Source organism: Sarcophilus harrisii, chromosome X (assembly GCF_902635505.1).
Source record: "Sarcophilus harrisii chromosome X, mSarHar1.11, whole genome shotgun sequence".
NCBI lineage: Eukaryota > Metazoa > Chordata > Mammalia > Dasyuromorphia > Dasyuridae > Sarcophilus > Sarcophilus harrisii.
In genome coordinates this window covers 69,921,045-69,937,894 of record NC_045432.1, presented here as the reverse complement: position 1 = coordinate 69,937,894, position 16,850 = coordinate 69,921,045, and the positions used below count along the sequence as shown (strand labels likewise).

Below are 16,850 nucleotides of genomic sequence, written 5' to 3'. Positions count from 1 at the left end.
TCCCTTTGGCTGTGTTTTGCTGATGTTCTTTTCCCTGTCAGTTTTCTAAGAATAGATATCACTATGAGGAAACATTCCAGAGTTGTAGCTCTTCTAGGACCTACTTCGATGACTTTTAGAGATTCCACAGTAGCTGCTGGTAGTTACGGAGCAGTTAGGTGTGACAAGGATCATTCAAGTTCACAATGAAAAGAGATAAGCAATACTGAAGCACAAAACTGTGGTGGGAAATTAAAATCAAGAACTGACTTTTGTTACCACAAAAGAGCTGAATTAATTCTCGGAAAAGAAATAAAGCTCTTTGGTCAGATCTTAGGGATGGAAGGACCAGTGCTGAGCTCTCTTCAGTGTCGTGCAGATGGAAGAAAAGAGAGAAAACCAGAGTTCTCAAAAGCCTGCTATCCGGGACTATGAAGAACAAATAAACTACTTAAAACCAAACTTGTCAAGGGCAAGCAAGACAAAGAGAGGAAGAGAGGAGAGTGGCACTGCCCACTCTGGTGTCCACCAGATTGTAAATCACCCTCTCCCCCAAACAGTTTTGGGGCTTTTTGCTTTTCACTTGGGCTTGGAAGTCTCATCCTTCTTGAGGTGGTGGTGAATTGTGATGAATATGTTGATATGCCAAGAAGCAAAATGGAGCCGAAATTATAAACATTTTGAAATGGAGATAGCATATCTCAAACTGATCTGGGCCCAGGCCACACATCACAAAGATTGGGAAACTTATCCAAAAGAAGGAAATAAAGATGGCAGTGGCCTGGAAATTCCCTTGCTTTGAACAAGACTCAAAAACTGGAAGCCGTGCTCACTGATAGACTTGACAAAATGGACAGCTCCTTCAATGTTTGCTTCATAACCAATGTAATACAAATGTGTTTTCCTGAAGAACGAAAGAATATGTTCCAAAAGTTTGGCCCCTAATGTCAAATCATGGCAAACAAATGGCTACAACTAAAAGAAAACATATTGAATATGAAAAGTTTGGTTTTTTTCAACAGTGCCCCAAAGTATAAGGTCTATAAGGTAAATCCATATTTATAATGATTTGACCCCGTCCCAATTAAGTAAGCACCAATTTCCCGTGCCATGTACTCCATCAAGTTATTAAGTTGCCTATTCCCTATCCTCAGAAATCAACACTGTCTTTCCTCTCACACAGCTTGTGGGCATTCTCTCCCTCCTGGTGAAATGCCCTCTGGCCTTACCTCAGCTTCTCAGAAAGCCTTGAAACTTTCTTCCTTCAAGGTTTAGCTTAAGCCACATCATTAATTAAAAAGCTCCCAAGTCATTAATGCTCTTTTCTCCCTTCAAATTCTCCTTTCTGTATTTACTTCTCTTTTTACATATTGTTTTCCTTCAGTAGAATGTAATGAGGGCTGATGCTTTTTTTTCTTTTTTCTCCTTAGCCTAAGAGTGTAATGTACATAGTAGGGGCTTAATAAGTGTTTATTCTAAAATACTATTAACCTTATTTTTTGAACCCTAAAACACATGAAACTTGACTAAAATTAAGATAGAAAATTACCACTTTCATACTACTCTGAGTATGCATTTAGAGGTGCATTTAGAAATTAACTATGTTTCTACTAATTTATTCAATATTTCATTCAAAATATTCTTTACATAATTACATTTCTTAGAATTTAGTTTAAGAACTGCAATTTCAAATTAGGTGATTTCAAGTATACCTATATACCTAGATCTGAATCAAAACAAATTTTTATCATCATCAGGCTGAAAAAAAAAAAGGCAGAAAAGCCAAATAATATGTTGTAAATTAACATAAATTTACATAATCACCAGCTCAAAAACAGAGTGGAATCTCATTTTATTTGCTACTTTTGTTAAAAAAAAAAAACCCTCAAGTTTTGCAAATAGTGCTTTCAGGATCATCTCAGCAAGCATCTAATAGTGGGCTAGGATTTCTGTTATTATTAGGCAGGAGCATTGTGAGCTGAATATGGTAAATGTGCACACGATTCCAGTTCCCTGGGGATTAGCGTACAATTGTGACTCTACCCTAAGATTAATTATTACATAACAAACATTCCTCATATGCTAAGAAAGACGCAAAGGGACTTGGCAAATTCCCACTTCCCAGAAACTAAAGCAGACTAAGTCCCATTGGTGTCCCGTTTAAGGGCCAAGTTTCACTAGTTTATTAAGTAATTGAGAAGAGATACGTTTTAATGTTCTTTTATTAGAAATCTCATGAAGGACTAGAACTGGAAAAGTGCCCATGAGGTTGGCATTAAATCTAAAGTCAGTAATAACCTCTGCATTACCGTACTTTGGCGAGCACAGGCTCACACAGATGTACGCAAGCCATTCCCTCCTAAGATGATTTCAATCAACTGGAACACATTCATTAAGCACTGAGGACATACAAAGTACTGGGCAGACAGAGATCAACACTGGGATTGCTCCTTCTCTCCCTCCAGAAGCTGCCATTCTCAGGGGGCAAAAACCAAGTTCTCATCAGAAGCAAACTACTTGATGGGCTTTTCTTTGGAAGCTCTTCTGGAAGTCATATTGTATAATCGAGGTGGAATGAAATTTGAGGGGAATTTCTGTCACCTCACGGACAAAGAAGCGATTTAGTCAAGGTTAAATATAACGCGGGTTAGATGGGAGGTCTAGAGACAGACACACACACACACACACACAGCTCAGGGCATGCAGTCAGGAAGAACAGACTTCAGATTAGGGCTCAGGCACTTCCTAGCTGTGTGACTTTTGTCTGCTTCAGTTTCCTTAATTGTAATTGGGGATACCTAGCAGGGTTGTAGTGAGGATCAAATGACAAAATAAGTATAAAGCTTTTTAGCACAGCGCCTGGCACCCAGTAGGTACCACATAAATGTTATTGTTGTTATTATCACCTTCATCACTCTCTGTGTACCTCCAGCTGAATCTTATAAGATACACTCACATGAATTTTCAAATACAATATTTATACTGTTTCCCTCCCTCTCCCTCAAAGCACCATCACTGTGTTGTCTTCCTCTCCTATGGGCTGATTAATAATAATTAATAATAGGAATGAGAATGCCAAGGTTATTTTTTTTTTTTGCCAATTCAGGAAGGCTTCTCCTGCCATACAGAGATGCAGCTCGGCATGCATATTTACTCAGTCGGCATGGGATTGCAAAAGTAAAACTCATATTTCAAGAGTGAATATCAATGAGTAGCCCCAGAAGAAAGGTGTTTTCTCTTTAAATAACTGAGTGGTTTAGATGTATTCTTAAATATCTTTCTTCCTACCCACTTTTCTCTCAGACTTGCCCATTTCCATCCTCCCAGTCACTGGGCTCATCCCTAGCTCCTCACTCCCCCTCACCCCTACCTAGAGTAAAGCACTCAATTAATAAATGCTTATTGCTTAATCAGACAAATACAGTATGGGACAGCTCACACCTTTCTCATTTTACTCCAGCAAAAGAGCAGGAAAGGCTTTATTCACAATATAGGAAGAGTAAAAGGACAAGAAGAAAGGAACACCTAGTTTGCTCCCAGAGCCAATCTGCTTGGATCTCCAGGAGCATTAAGTATAGGGAAATAGCAGAGCCCAGAGAACAAGCCTCCTTGGGAAGCTCCCAGAGATAAAAAGCTGCAGGGTTAAATTTACACATCTCCTAAGTCTTCAGTGAGTTAAGAGCAGAATTTCTGTGAATTATACTGGCTCTGTTTGGAATTATTCCCATACATTGCCCCAACCCCCTAGAAGTAAGGTGTGGGGCTATCACAGCTGAGATTCTCAGACAACAGCACTGTATGTGAATGAATTGTGCAGAGAAGCAGAACTTGCAGCTTCTCTTTAGCCCCGCCCATTTCTATAGGGCACTTGTAAATTAAGTCTCCCAAGATAAAGAGCAAGTCATGCATGAAAAGACTAGGTGCTCCAGATCTTATCCAGGGGCCCTGGGGGCTGACTACCTGTCAGAGAAGGTGGAAGCCTGGATGAAGCCTTGCTAAACTGACAAACCACAGATAAGCATCACCAAATCAAACTTGCTTTGCTTTGTTCAACCCTCTGAACTTTAATTACCTCATATTTAATTAATAAGGCTAGGCTAAACCAAAGCTTAGATGAAAGGAGGGAAACTTGTTTTCACGATTTCCCTATTCTAATGGCATCCCAGAGCTCCAGGAGGTCAAGCAGTGGGTCCCAGAAAGATAGCGATCCAACACTCCCTAAAAATGGCCAGAGGAGAGACTCTGCATCCCTTGAACAAACAGTATGAACAATTAAGGGCATATTAGAATCAGATCATCAGAAATGGACAGAAAGAAAATTTTGCTCTGAGCTAGTAAAAGAAAATATGTCCTTTTCTGGTTTTTAAGAGAAAAAGATACAGGATGAGGAATGCTAGTCATTAACGCTCTCCCCAAGGATCATCACTAACCAGTCATTCTTGATTTGTGAGAGGTCACCTCTCAAGTGGGCGCCAAATGCATCCTGTGCTATCTGCAGCCATCTTCCAGCCACGAGCTGGAGCAGAGCAGGGGAATGCAAATGCAGAAAATTATCTTTGTGACCCTACACCAGACTTTTTTTGAAATCTTGATTACATGTGATTAAAAATTTAACACTGAATATCAGCACAACCGATTCCGCTTGCTTGAAAACAATTTTGATGTCATCAATAAGCATTTCCAAACAACCTACTGTGGAGCAGGCGCTGTGCTGAGCTCTGGGAACGCAGAGAGAAAAGCAAATGGTGTCAGACAACAAGCAGCTTACATTCTACCGGGGGAGGCAACAGAAATATAGATAAACTAAATGTCCAAATATGCTTGGAGGCAGTGATGAACGGAAGTTGAAGCAGCAAGGAGGTGAAATGGGGGTGGCCTCTAAACATAGGGGAGATCAGAAAAGATTTCATGGAGATAAGGCTTGAAGGGAGTTTGGAAGGAAGCCAGGAATTCAAAGACCCAGAGATGAGGAGGGGCCAGGTGGCAAAGAACTTTAAAAGGCAAGCAGAGAGGCTTCCATTCCAGAAGCACTAGCGAGCCACCTGAGTTTACTGAGTTGAGGAGTGACCTAACCAGACCTGATCTTGAAGAAAATCCCTCTGACAGCTGAAGAAAGATGTACTGGACTAATGAGTGGAAGCAGAGAAACCAAGCTCAGGTGAAACATGACAATGGCTGAGTGGGAATGGGAATGGAACAGCTGGGAGAGATGGTATGGTGACAGAACTGAGGAGATGACACAAATGACAAGTTATGTTGTGGGGGGAGGGACAGTGTGGAGTAAATGTGGATAATGCTGATTTCGGGAGGGTGATCATAAATTTTCAGTCACTCCCCTCTAAGTCTTCATTGTTGTTCATTCTTTTTTGGCCACGTGTGAATCTCTGTGAGTCTACTTGGGGTTTTCTTGGAAGAGATCCTGGACTGGTGGGCCAATTCCTTCTCCAGCTCATTTTCCCAAGAAGCAAACTGAGGCAAACAGGGTGAAGTGACCTACCCATCATGACACATTTAATAACTGTCTGAGGCTGGTCTGAAACTCAAGAGGAGGAGCCTTCTTGACTCCAGGCTGGTGTTCTATCCACTCTGCCTAGCTGCCTCTAACTCTTCATTAAGATTCTTTATTCTGGTTTTCTGGATTAACTTTATTAAGCGTGAAAAGGATAGAGTGGCTTCTTCCTCCACTGACTCACAGAGGAACTTGGAAGACTGGCATTTAGGGAGAGAATTTTATTGATGGTTTAACTGATAGCAATGCCTCACCTTAGCCACCAGTTCCCAAAAGGGACTTGAAGTATCTGAGGAAATTACCGAGGGGGACGTGAAGTCTTTTGCTGATAGTCTCTCTCTGGAAGAATAAATTCTAGGTTCTGGGTCCACAGGCTTCAAAGTGTTTGGAGACATTTTGCTCCAAATTATCATGTGCTTCTGGTTCATCTCTTCTTCAATAGACTTTGGGCTGAAAGACTGTCTGAAAGGAATGCTACACTGGGGATTCTGGCTTCAGGCCAGAAGAGCTTGAAGTTGGCAAACAAACTTCGAGAATGATCAAACCCTATAAATTCCCTAATTTGAAAACTGCCCCAAAGAGTCAGCCCCTGTCCTTTAAAGGATTTTCTTTTATAGCGCCGGGGTTAAAGGTTAGATCTTTGAATCCAAGGGCTCCTGATAATAGTTACATGGGAATAACTACAGCCTCCTAACTTTCCCCTGAAAAGTCCCAAGCAGATGTGAGAAAATGGAGCAGGGACCATATGGAGGATGTTGGGTGTAGGAAGGAGCTGAGCAAAGGTTAATTCTCAGGAGATGCTGTCCAAGAAGAGAGACAGTAATAAAGTACATGGCCGTGAATGTTTATGTAAAACTATGCCAGGTGTGGATATGAAAGTGATTGAGAAATCTCAAAGCCAGGAGGCAAATTTGACATCACAGACACTACGGGGATTTGGGGCAATGGGAATCACGACTAGAAAAATGGTTATAGAAAAGTAGACTTTATTCAAAAGATAGTATAGTGGATAGAGTGCGAGGCCTGGCATTAGGGAGATCTGAGTTCAGATTAATTGTATAACTCAGGTAACTCACTTAATTTCTGTGTGTGCTTCAGTATCCTCCTCTGTAAAATGGAGATAATAATAGCACCTAGCTTTCAAAACTGTGGTAAGGATCAAATGAGAGAAAACATGCTAAGTGCTAGCTATTATTCAAAAGGGACCACAGAAGTAGCATCAGAGAGGCTCTGTATGTCAGGTAAACATGCATGTAATGAAATTCAGGAAGCTGGGTTCAGAACAGTTAGATTAGGTTTCGTGAGGGGACAATCAGAAGATCAGAAACAAACCTTCTGAAAGAGGTGGACTGTGGCACACAGTATTTATTCTGTCAGAGAGAGACAACTAGCAAATCAATCAGAATAAGAACCAGAAGCCATGGGAACATGTTATATACCACTTAGACAGAAGAAGGAAAAATACAAATAAAAGAACAAGCAAATCTCAAACTTGGCATGAGGCATGATGGAGTAAGGACTTGCACAGGTTCACAAGCTAGCAAAAGTAGCAGAACCAGAACCTGAACTCAGATCTTGTGACTCCAAGCTAAACACTGTTTTCACCACACTATGCTGCCTCCCTCTGTCCTTGTTTAATAATAATTACATTCTTCAAAAGCCAGAGGGTAACGAACAAAGGGAACTGCTATTCTCTGGATGTGGTTCTAACCAACAAAGAGGAATGGGCTGATGAAGAAGAAGTGATGGAAACCTTTGGAAGGAATTAACTTTCCCATCTTAAGAGTTCGTGATGGGGAGTGGAAAAATTATAAAACTCAGTTTCTAAATTTTGAGAAAATAGGTTTCAAAGGATTCAGAGAAAATCCAGATATAATTGAATGACCTAAAATTCCTCAGGGTACAAATCAACCAAAGAGAAGTGGGAATCTCTCAAACATCAAATCCCAATAACATAACAAAAATTATTCCAATGAGAAAAAAGAAGGACTTATCTAAAGTGACTTATGGAAACACTGTCAACTCCCCACTCCACCATACAGCTTAGCTATGTAAAAGTAAAGAAAAAGGGGAGGGCAAGTTATTAAAAATGAATACAGAAGAATGACATTGTCTTAGAAGAGAAGTTTCTGAAGTGCTGATGCTCAGAATGGAGTCAGGCTGGAAACAATGAGTCAATGAGGAGCTCGTGGTCTAATGGAGGACAAGACATGTAAACAGCTATATAGACAGAAGATCTGTACTTGGTGTCAAGGAGACGTAATCTCAGAGGGAAAGTGATGGAGCTGGGAGAGCGGTGGGAAATCAAGAAAAGACCTCTAGGACAATGGGGGATTTGAGATGAATCTTGGAGGAAGCCAGAGAAGCCAGGAAGCAGAGTCTTTACTATACTCAGGCAAGAAACAAATTAAAGAAGGAATGAGACCCATGATTATGGAAAATAAGACAATCATGGAATAGGGAGAAGGTATAAATCTACAACTATTATTTTATTTGTTTTTTCATCAAAGGAATAATATTTCCATACTGGCTAGGATAGATTTAACAATCCTAGATAAGAGAGGAGATAGTAAGAGAGATAGGAAATGGATTGTATGCCTCTTTCAGATATGTTAGGAAATGATTCTTAACCAAACAAAACTGGGTACAATTATAAAATATAAAATAGACAATTGATTACTTGAAAGGAAAGGCATATGCACATACAACACTAATGCATCTAGGATAGGAAGGGAAGTATGGTCAAATGGGGAAAAAATCCAAATCTTTGTATCAAATTTCTCTGATAAGGATTTAATATCCAAGATATACAAACTATGTGTATATGTGTGTATACATACATATGCACACGGATTTATATTCTATATATTTATTTCTACTTATATATGCATTTATAGTATATATTATATTTATGTATAATTTATGTTTATACATATACATTGTTATATATATGTATGTATATACATACACATACACACACATATATAAATAAAAATTCATGACTAAAAGCCATTCTCCAGTAGCTAACTTGTCAAAAGATATGAACAAATAAATCTCCAAAGAAGAAACACAAAATATTGTTAACCACATGGGAAAAACTCTAAATCATTAATGATGAGAGAAATGCAAATGAAATCAGCCAACTTTTCACCTGACACATTGCAAACTGACAAAAATGACCCCCAAATAGGAATACTCGATGTGGGAAGAGTTGTGGAAGGATAGGCACAATAATACATTGCTCAGGGTGGTATGAAATGGTACAATCATTTTGGAAGGCAATAATGGAATTAGGCAAATCAAGTGAACTAAAACTGTCTATATTCTTTTTTTTTTTAATAGCCTTTTATTTACAGGTTATATGCATGGGTAACTTTACAGCATTAACAATTGCCAAACCTCTTGTTCCAATTTTTCACCTCTTACCCCCCCACCTCCTCTCCCAGATGGCAGGATGACTAGTAGATGTTAAATATATTAAAATATAAATTAGATACACAATAAGTCTACATGACCAAACCGTTATTTTGCTGTACAAAAAGAATCAGACTCTGAAATATTGTACAATTAGCTTGTGAAGGAAATCCAAAATGCAGGTGGGCATAAATAGAGGGATTGGGAATTCAATGTAATGGTTTTTAGTCATCACCCAGAGTTCTTTCTCTGGGCGTAGCTGGTTCAGTTCATTACTGCTCCATTGGAAATGATTTGGTTGATCTCGTTGCTGAGGATGGCCAGGTTGTCCATATTCTTTGAAACAGAGATTCCATTACTAGGCTTATTATGCCTCAAAGAAGCCATCAATAAGAAACAAATAAATCCCTATGTATTCCAAAATATTTATAGCAGAACTTTCTGTGATAGCAAGTACATGCCCATTAATTGGCAAATAGCTAAAGAAACTGTAGAAGATAAATGTAATTATTGTATCACAGAAGATGAATGTAACAGAACAATACTATACTGTATACGTATGTGATGAATGTAGAGACAATTAAAGATCTATATGAAGTGATGCAAAGTTTATTCAGCAGAGAGAAAAAAATATATTGACCCCAACAATATAAATGGAAAGAACAATGACAAACCAAAAAAAAAAAAAAAAACAAAAGTGTATATATCAAAAGTACACATATTAAGCCTCACTTGAATAAAGAGAAAAGAGAAGATAGCCCAAATTCACATTTTCATGGAGCTGAGAGATCCACATCTATTACCCACTGCTCAGGTTTCTAGATTTTTTTTTCAATGCATCAATCGATTATGCTGATTTTTTCCCTTCCTGAAGAATATGATTTGTCATATGGAATGTCTCTCTGGGAGGGAGAACAGAAGGCTCCATGGGATACTCTGATGATGTAAGAAACAGAAAACATTAATACAAACTTTAACAAAAGACAAAAAGAACACATAGTTTCTCTCAATTGGTTCAACTTGTCAAGTGTACAAGACTTACAGGATGAGCAGATATGCGCGCTGAATTGCTACTGTTTATCTTTGAAAATTTGTGGACAGTGGGAGAGGTGGCAGAAACACATCTCACCCTCAAAATTCAAAACAGAAATAAATAGAAAAGGATAAAGTTGCAAAATATAGACCAGAAGCTTCACTGAAAGCTTCGGACAAAATCCTATAATTCATCATTAAAGAGATGGGTGATAAATAATTAGAAAGGAAACAATGGTCACTAAGAGTTAATCTGATCTCATTTCTTTTGTTAACAAGGTCACTAGCCTGACAGATCTAGAAAATGACAGTTTACCTGCATTTCAGTACAGCATGTGACAAAGTCTCTCAGTGTATCTATGTAGATAAGAAGAAGAAATGTGGGATGGATGATAGCACAGACAGATTCTCAGCAGGCTGAATGACAAAACACAAAAGCTGAGTCCTCAATAGGTCTCTAGTTCACTGGCCTTGGGCTTTGCAGTATGCAGTATAGCCATGTCAGAGGACAGAGTGAACATTCAGAAATATCCTGAAGGTTCGAGTAATGCATCAAATCAAGCAGAATGCAATTTAACCACTAAAGCCATCAAAGTAGAATTCTAGATGTTCAGGATGAGGGTAGCTTGGCTGGGCCACAACCTATGGAAAATGCATGTAGGGTTTGGGTGGACTTCGGCCTTCCCGGTTGCCATGCTACATTGGTTAACAAGATCTCAGGTTGCATTCAGTGAGTAGGTTATGAGCCTTCAGTAGCGAATGGGTTCTGGCTTGCGTTCAGTAGGAGAAGCTGCATTTTAGGGAGCAGTGAAAAAGTTGGAGCCAATTCAGCAATATAATCAGCCTGGGGAAGAGCTTTGAGGATATATCTTATAAGGAGCAGTTCAAGGAACTGAGGATGTCAATTCTGGAAAAGATACTTCTCTTCTCTGGGAAGTAGGATTAAAAATATAATCTGCTGGGCTTCAGAGGGCAGAATGAGGTGAAATAGGTGAAAGTTGCAAAAAAGACAGATTTGAGCTTGATGCTCAAAATGGTGGTGTAGGGTTGGGGGCATTGTATCTTTACCACTGGAGGTTTCCAAAATGGGTTGCCTCTAGAGGTAAGGGAATCTTCCTCACTAGAAGGGGTAATGAGCTATGTGACCATTTGTTGGCTCATGGAATGCTTCTCAAGTATGAGGTGAATTCTGAGATCTTTTCTAGCTCTGGGCTTCCACGTGAAACAGGACTAGACTCCATCTGGCATCTTTCCCCTCATGCTCAAGCACATAGCCCCATTCCACAGTTCTGTTTTCCATCAGTGACTCCAGAACTGTCTGCCTCCCCACCCTGAGACCACAAAGTGAAGCTGGGAGAGATAATGGGCTTTTACACAGTTCATAATAGGCAGAGAGGCAATAAGGTTGGGGCTGGAAGAAATGGACTGAGAGAAAGGCTTTTTAAAGCATAGTCAAATACCTACGCAAAGGATATGGGACATGTTAGCCAACTTGCCCATCAGTTAAATGGTCAAGTATCCCCCTAAACATTTCCTTATCCTTTGCTTTCCTCTTTTTCTTTTTTAAACTCAGTCCCACATCTGAAAAGACCAATGTCAACCCTGCTTCTCATAAAAAGCATTTCATTATCCATTTCTACTCCATCTTAAAGTGATCCTCCTGCAATGAATAGTGTATTTGGAAACTTTTCTCAGTGAAATCAACTCCAATATCTCTTTGGAAAACTGGCAGCTCCTAAGAGACATAAAGCTACTTCTCACAGACAATTTCTTAACCTGGATATTTCCTACAGTTTGGAGACAGCAGAAAAGTACAATTTCACTGTTCCTGCTGCATTAAGTTTTTGCATTGTCCTGAAAAACCCCTGAAAAGAACTACTGAAATCTCCATGACATGACATTATCTCCAGATGTTTGAATCTCCTCTGCTTGTGATTTTTAAAGAGCCCAAGAAAGAAGTTTTGAACTGTGAAGGAAAAGGTAAACTGCACATTGCCAAACACAATCAAAGAGAGTCCAAATTGAGACACTGTCAAATAAAGTTTCAAAATAACTTTCAAAAATAACTGAAGATTTCAGAAGCTTAAATCATAATGTTTGGTAATATAAGCTTTAAAAGCTTAAACCTTCACAATGACATGACACGACATCCCTGTGTGACACACCAAAAGAAAAAAAAACTAGAGTAATGATTCCTAAAAATTCGTTATTCATCACATTCTAGGCCAACTCCACGTAACAATATTAGATCTGTGCAAAGACCCTTGTGACTCCACATATTTCACCTCATGACTTCAACTCAGCTAGATGTCTTCAAACAAAGGCGAAATTACCACTCGCTCTGGATGCAAGTAGATGAGATTTTTATTCAGGGATGGGCTAAACCCACCTTATCTCCAAGGTTCTTTCTAACCCTGAGCTTCTGTTACTTTTGGATCCACTTCTTCTCTCCTGTTTCACCTTTGAATTTTCTGGTGCAGTGTAGATTTAACTACTTGCTGCTAAGCCTTTTCTATTTGATGGTTAACCCTTATCCAGTCCAGGGGGGACAAAGGGCTGATTTTACTTGGGGACTGTCTCGATTGTAAATAATCTACCAAGGCTCAAATGAAAAAAAAAAAAAAAACAATCGCAAAGACGTTAGAAAATATGTAACTAAAAACATAGCCATCATTATGTCGTGTGCAGAATGCTGAACCAAGTACAGGTCAACATCTCCTCCCTCCACCCTTCTGCCCCCAACCCAGTAGTTCTTTTTCTAACAGTGGCTCAGTGCTGGGCTGTGGTTACAAGATGAAAATTTCCCCCCAATGAGACTTGAGAAAGCGCCCAAATCACATTTGTACTTCATCACTTGTCATGCAGGTCATGATGAGTGTGTCATGTTATAAAGAAATGGAGTCCACTCCAAGTCTGTATTCTTGCTTCTTTCTTTAGAAAGTAATAAGGTAATGAATAGATGCTACTTTCAATGATCTGGATGTCCTTCACTATTAGAATCCATTGAATTCAGGCAATGGATAAATATTCATGAATGTACACTCTTCTCAAAACAGGGATTTAGACAGTCTATTCCATTAAACATAAGTTGATTTTTCTTCCAGGTGTCAGCTAGGGAATCAACATTTCGGTCAGTGGCCTTTTCATGATGTTTGTCCTAATAGATGCCACCTGGAAGTAAAAGCAACTTATGTTTAATGGAACAGGCTGTCTGAATCTTCTTTCTGGTAAGGGGATGGTTTCGTGAAGAAATGATTATGATATGAGAAATAAGAAAGACTTATAACTTCTATTCCGACTTAAATGATATAAATAAAAATCACCGATGAACAAACCACTGTCAAGTTTGTCTTATGTATCTCTTTACAGAGCTTGGGGCGCGTGGTTTCATTCAAATAGGAATTCCCAATGTAGAAAATGCCGATACTGATGCTGACCTGCAACTCTGCATCTTGGGGGTTTGCTTGGGGGATTAAGAGGTTAAATCATTTGGCCAAGCTCACACAGCTAGTTTGTGCCAGGGGTGGCCTTCCAGACTCCAGTGCTACGCATTTACCAACTATACTGTGCCGAGCTTCAGTTATGTTAAGTGCTACCGGAACTGGATCAATCTGTTTCCAGCCAATAGTTTCACCGTTTCACAAGCAAATATCTTGCTTGGTATCTCTGGACCACCCTAAGGCCAATTCCCGAAGAACTGATTTGTTTAGCTACATAGCCAGTCTGATTGGGTTGATAGCTGCTATTTTAGTCTGCCTTTTTTTAAGGGTCCCAGGGATATAACCATAATGATAGTATCCAAAAATGCTTTGGAGATATTGATTTCCTAGTGCTAAAAACAACATATGCTATTTTTTTAAATAAGAAGAGCACTTCATATTTATAGAATGTTTTAAGGTTTGCAAAGTAATTTACATAGATTATCTCATTTGATATTCACAACAAACGCAAGAGGTAGGTGGTATTATTGTCCCTTTTGTATAGATGGAAAGATTGGGTTTCATGGGAAGTTAATTGCCCAGGATCCCACAACGAGTAAATATGTGATGATAAGAGTAAATCGCCTTCTCCCTCGCTTCAAGTCCACTGCTTCATCCGGGATACAGTCCTGTCTATTCAAGCATAGGATCTTGATAAAGCCACTGCCTTCTCAATTTCTTTCACAAGCTAAAAAATATTCTATTTCCTACAACAAGCCCCTTCACTCACTTCATATTTCTCTGCGCCACTGTGATTCCCATAGCCATTTTAAGAGTCTCATGATGACCAAATTCCTACATATGATGTGGCTTTAATGATGAGTTTGAAAAGAAAGTGCTGACATCTCTTCATCCTGAAATAATAAATTATAAATGCCCAGGCCTGCTTGACACAATAGCTTTGAAAATATAAACTCCTGTTGCTTTGCTAACAGAAAAGAGGCTCGTTCTGTAGTGTCAGTGCCATTGTGCCAGGCTAAGAGGGGGAGAAGGGCATGGGCAGAAGGCTAGATGCAAGCTGGCTTGGCTCCTTTTGAGTCTTAAGGATCCCAGAGCCCTCTCTGGCCCCACTGCCGCTGCCTGATTGGAAGCTAATGCTTGCAGAGCAGCACTGAAAAGCTTGTAAGGTCCCGGAGGGCGGCAGAAAGAGCCACACACACAGAGGTAGGTGATTGATAAATGTCTTTTGCCAATGATGCCGATGAAGAGGAGGCCAGCAGCGGCCACTTCTAAGTGGCAGTAGCCACAGGCTCCCACTCAGGGTGTGGTGACCTTGCGTTGCACCCTCTGGCAGCTGCACTCTGAGACAGAGCAGCTGGGAGGGTGCGGGGCCTCATAATGCCGCAGAACCCAAAGTGGTACAATCTCACTTCAATCCATTAAGGGGGAAAAATGTATTCCCCCGGCAGCTTGCTCTGATTGACGGCTCTTCTTGACTGACCTAATGACCCTTCAGCCAGAGAGCCTTCCCATGCTCCCTCCTGAAAAGCGAGGAAGGAGAGTTTTACTCTAAGCAGCAGTTTCTAAGCCCCAACAATCGAACCACAGGGCCATGGCTTCCAAATACCAGCACAGACATGTGTTGGAGGCTAGTCACAGCAGGAAGGCCGTCAAGCTGAGTTTCCAGCTTTTATACTCCCCCTGCAAATCAGCTTGGACCAAATTGTTACCCGACTACAACATGTAACAGGTTTAGATTAAACATCTCATTGTATACGCTGTAGATACTATATCATCCCTACTGGGATTTTCCAAGGGGCTAGAACAAGGGGACGCATGTATTTACATAGGATTTTATCAGGTATCGCAATCTAGTCCGCAATCTTTCTTCCAGTTTTTAAGGTTGTTGATCATCTTAGGGCTATCTTAGTTTTATTTCCTCTCCTGTTCCTTTGGACCAGATGAATACATGCGGCATATTCCTTAGAGCAAAGATGTACAGTGGGGACAAGCTCAAAGCAGGGCCACCTGAAATCCCACAATAAATCTGAGGTGAAGGCCTATCATGATATACTACAGGATGCAATTTTCCCTTGAAGTATCACAGTTATCTTCTACTTCCTTTATGGCTAGGGATCTATAAAATACAAAGGTAGAAGCATTCATTTAGTTATGCTAACAGAAAAAGAACAGGGACAACCATCTTTTAGGGAATTTGAGGGGGAAATAAGGAAATAACTTTCAAATCTTTCCAAATTCGATAAGCTTAATCCTATGCAGTAAGTTAATAGATGATATGACTTCCAAGAATTATTGTGTAATGATCATGCCTAGTGAAATCCAAGGTGAGAAAAGCCATGAATAACTTCATCTGATACTCAAATAAAGCACATGACCAACACCAGAACAGTCTGGCAGTAAAGTAGACTGGTTCATTATGAACCATACCTTCCCGGGAGGAGAAGGGGAAAAGGTAGAGGAAGAGGGAATGAGGGAGAGAGAGAGGGTATCTGAGGTGGGACAATACTATCCCATTATTTTTGAAGGAGAAGATAGTTTTAATTATTTCTTGGTGGTCTTCTGCTCTCCAGGATGGTTGTCTATTTATTGACTGATTGCTCCTGGAGTGGGGGGAGATATATGGAAATGGCAGGAAGACTCGAGTGGTATTTCAGGACAGGGTTCTTAGGTGGAGGATGACGAATTCAATGTCTTACACATTCTAGTCCCCCACTTTAAGGAATGAGTTAGAATTTGGAGTTGGATCATTTGCTTTTCAAGTCTTGCATCTGGTTAAATTATAAAAGCTCTAACTGGACATTTCTGGAATCTAAATGCTCCCGTAGTTTTGTTATTAAGGAGGCACTACTATAACTTCAACAATAACTAAGTATTATTAAATGCATATGAGTGAAAAGTGTTTGGTACAGGAAGATCAAAAAGGAAAAAGGCCCTGCCCTCAAGTAGTTTATTTAAGAGATTGGGGGGGGGGGGAGAGATACTACAACAGAGACAGAGATAAATATAAAGTAGTTTTAAAAGGAGGAGAACATTAATAGAAGTGATGTGTGTGTCCAAATTTATTACTTATTTTTGGGAGGCAACTGGAACTAAGTGACTTGCCCAGAATCACACAGTTAGGAAGTGTCTGAGGCTGGATTTGAATTCAGGTCATCGCTCTATCCACTGCACTACCTAGCTATCCCATCTTTCTTTTTAAATGTTGAGTTCTAAATTATCTCTCTACCTCCCTCCCACCTCTTCCCCACCCAGCGAGGAGGCAAGCAATACGATATGAATTATAGATGTGAAGTCATGTAAGCCATGTATCCACATTAGCCACGTTTCCAGAAAAATAAAGTGAGAAAATTATACAATTGGCACTCAGAATCCATCAGTTCTCTCTCTGGAGGTGGACTGCATTTGTTTTCATCATTTGTCCTTTGGAATTGCCTTGGATCACTATTGATCAGAATCTTTCAGCTAAGTAAGAAGAC

The 16,850-nt window shown here is 39.8% G+C and overlaps 1 protein-coding gene across 1 annotated transcript in view; it reads right to left on the bottom strand.

The window, feature by feature from the left end:
* Positions 1-16,850, bottom strand: part of DIAPH2 (diaphanous related formin 2) — an 868,850-nt gene that overhangs the window by 90,288 nt on the left and 761,712 nt on the right. The gene's annotated exons all lie outside the window — the stretch shown is intronic.